At 52.6% G+C, this 3570-nt stretch overlaps 1 pseudogene across 1 annotated transcript; it reads left to right on the top strand.

Moving 5' to 3' along the window:
• The first annotated feature begins 715 nt into the window (after window positions 1-715).
• Window positions 716-1696, top strand: LOC310923380 (olfactory receptor 14J1-like; annotated as a pseudogene). The gene has a single exon. The product of its transcript is annotated as an olfactory receptor 14J1-like (transcript).
• Window positions 1697-3570: the final 1874 nt, after the last annotated feature.

Raw genomic sequence — 3570 nt, 5'->3', positions numbered from 1 at the left:
CATCAAAATACTGCCAGCTGACATTCCAAACTGGCTGGTCTATGTTTGTGTGCACAGAGCAAATGTGCCACACCGTGCCCATTTCCCGGGTGTCTGTTAATGTCCTGTTCAACAAAGGGCTGAAGGGAAGGACTCTCCCTGCCCCGCGTGGCTCCGGGGCTGGAGCTGGGCTGGCAGGGGCCACAGACCGTGCTGGGAGGCCCCGCCTCAGCCCCATCCGCCATCTTGTGTGTGTCTGCCTCAGCCCCATCCGCCATCTTGTGTGTGACTGCCTCAGCCCCATCCGCCATCTTGTGTGTGTCTGCCTCAGCCCCATCCGCCATCTTGTGTGTGTCTGCCTCAGCCCCATCCGCCATCTTGTGCATCAACCCAGTCCAGCTCTGAAGTGAATGTGTTGCTGTTTTGTCAGCAGTCAGGGCCAGCACCAAAAACACCAACACCAGCAGGACAGTCTACAGGAAATGGCACAGGTTTGGCTCAAAGCAGCCTCTCTTGAATTGTCACTGTCCTTTACCCATGAACAGGTCTCCAGGGCCAGCCATAGCAAATGTCCAACAGCAGCTCCATCAGCCACTTCCTCCTGCTGCCATTGGCAGACACGAGGCAGCTGCAGCTCCTGCACTTCTGCCTCTTCCTGGGCATCTCCCTGGCTGCCCTCCTGGCCAAAGGCCTCGTCTTTAGTGCCGCAGCCTGAGGCCACCCCCTGCACAGCCCCATGTTCTTCTTCCTGCTCCACCTGGCCCTCAGTGACCTGGGCTCCATCTGCACCACTGTCCCCAAAGCCATGCACAATTCCCTCTGGGACACCAGCACCATCTCCTACACAGGATGTGCTGCTCAGCTCTTTTTCTTTATGTTCTTCATCTCAGCAGAGTATTTCCTGCTGACCATCATGTGCTACGACCGCTACGTGTCCATCTGCAAACTCCTGCACTACGGGACCCTCCTGGGCAGCAGAGCTTGTGCCCACATGGCAGCAGCTGCCTGGGCCAGTGCCTTTCTCAATGCTCTCCTGCACACAGACAATACATTTTCCCTGCCCCTGTTCTGTGGGATTCTTCTGTGAAATTCCACACATCCTCAAGCTCTCCTGCTCCAAATCCTATCTCAGGGAACTGGGGTCATTGATCTTAGTTCCTGTTTATCATTTGAGTGTTTTGCGTTCATTGTTTTCTCCTATGTGCAGATCTTCAGGGCTGTGCTGAGGATCCCCTCTGAGCAGGGACGGCACAAAGCCTTTTCCACCTGCCTCCCTCACCTGACCGTGGTCTCCCTTTTCGTCACCACTGCACTGTTGGCTCACCTGAAGCCTTCCTCCATTTCCTCCCCATCCCTGGATCTGGCCCTGTCAGTTCTTTACTCGGTGGTGCCTCTAGCCCTGAACCCCCTCATCTACAGCCTGAGGTACCAGGGGATCAAGGATGCCCTGAGGAAAATTATGCCTGGATCTTTACAGAAGCAATAAACTCCCTCTTTCCTGCTCCAGAACCTTTAGAATGTAACTCGTTGCAATCTCAGACTTTTTTACCTATTTGTCATTTTTTTCATTGGAACCTTTCCTTTTTTTTTTTCTAGAGTTACTACTTTGTGATGTCACATCCCACTCTCTGATGTCACATACTCACCTTCTATGAAGTCACAGCGAGCTCTCTGATGTCACAACCCATTCAGTGATGTCACACAGCTCACTCAGTGATGTCACACAGCCACCCTGTAATGTCACAGCACACTCTATGATCTCACAGCCCTCTCTACGATGTCATAAAGCCACAGCATGATGTCACATCTTGCTCTGCAATGTCACACACCCCCCTCTGTGATGCTGTAGCCGCTCAATGGCCTCACACAACAAACTCTGTGATGTCATAGCCCAATCTGTGACCTCACACAACCCACTCTGTGCTGTCACACAGCCCCTTTGTGACATCCCAGCTGCTCTGGGGCTCTGTGACACAGCCCCAGAGGTGCTGCTGTTACACAGCCCCCTCTGGGACAGCACACAGCCCCTGTCAGTGCTGAGCCCCTGTGAGCTCTGCCTGTGCCCTGCTCGTGTCCCTGAGATGCCCTGGCAGTGCCCCAGCCCTGCTGGGCTGTGCACAGGAGCTGCTCCTGGGCAGAGCTGTCTCTCTGCAGCGCTGCCCTTGCCAGGAGCTGCCTCTGTGCCAGGAGCCCGGCCCCGCTCAGCAGCACAGACACAGCACAAGGACTTCAGTGACCCTCTTGGGGCTTGTGCTGAGGCCCTGAACATCAATCTCTGCCAGGGAGATGATGAAACCTCTCAAGAACTCCAAGTCAGAATCCAACTCTGAAGTTTCTTGAAGTTTTAATGGGTCCCACTGAGGGGCACAAAAGAGAAAGTGTCCCCAGGCCCCAGGCAGAGCAGAGAACTGCAGGCAGTGATGACAGGGGGGGACAAAGAGAAGCCAAGTCCTGGTGCCCTGGGGCACAGCAGCCTCTGTGCCACCAAGGGCTGTGAGCAGACACCTTGTCCTGAGGCCCTGGGGCCTCTTGGCACAGCCCCAGCAAGGCTGGGCACTGTCAGCCCCTTGTCCTGCCCTCAGCATCCCCCTCCCATCCCAGTGGCCTCAAGGATCTGCTGGAAGGAGTCCCTGGGGAGCCTTGGTCAGGAATGGCCCTGGGGGGCTCCTTAATGCTCCCAGGGACTGCAGGTTCTTCAAAGGACTTTGGGTTTTGCTTTTGCCTTGGAATCTCTGAGAGGTTTGTGCAATCCTGGCCTCCAATTATCTGCTTTAATGAGTCCCTTGAGAGGCTTTGTCAATAACAACACTCAGTGGGGCTCATTAATGCTTTGAGATACTTCAGGTATTATAAGGTACTTGGCGTTTCCGTTTAACTGGCTCTGTGAGAGGTTTGTGTATCCTGGCCCCATTTATCTAATTTAACAAGTCCTTTGGGATTTTTAGTAACAACACTCAGTGGGGCTCATTAGCACTTCAGGGTACAAAAAGTTTATTAAGGAACTACTTTTTGACATTGAGTCTGAGGCCTGTGTGCAATAATTGGCCTCCAATTATCTGCTTTAATGAGTCCCTTGAGATTCTTAGCCAGTAAAAACACTCACTGGGGCTCACTAATGTTTCAAAGTACTCAGGGTAATTTAGGTACTTCCTTTTGCCACTGAGTCTTTGACAGGTTTGCGCAATCATAGCCCCAATTATCTGCTTTAATGAGTCATTTGGGAGCTTTGTATGGACATTCAGTGGGGCTATTTAATGCTTTGAGATACTCAAGATGTTTAAAGATACTTTGGATTTTCCTTCCCACACTGAGTCTCTGAGAGGCTTTTGTGCAATTCTGGCCTCCAATTCTCTCCTTTAAGGAGTCCATAAGGAGCCTGTGTTGAGGATGGATCTCAGTGGGACCCATTAATCCTTCCAGACACTTTGGGCTTTTCCTCTGACTTTGCCTCCTGGAAAGGTTTGTGCAATCTCCTCTCAGGCCTGAGGTTCCAGGGCTCAGCACCAAATGCACCACGGGTCAGATCAGGATAAGGCAAGTCCTGACAAGGCTGTGCTTTGATTTCCCCCAGGTCTGGTGCAGTTAATTGAT

Source organism: Zosterops lateralis (assembly GCF_965231275.1).
Source record: "Zosterops lateralis genome assembly, contig: HAP1_HAP1_SCAFFOLD_49, whole genome shotgun sequence".
Taxonomy (NCBI): domain Eukaryota; kingdom Metazoa; phylum Chordata; class Aves; order Passeriformes; family Zosteropidae; genus Zosterops; species Zosterops lateralis.
This window is presented reverse-complemented; position numbering and strand designations above follow the sequence as displayed.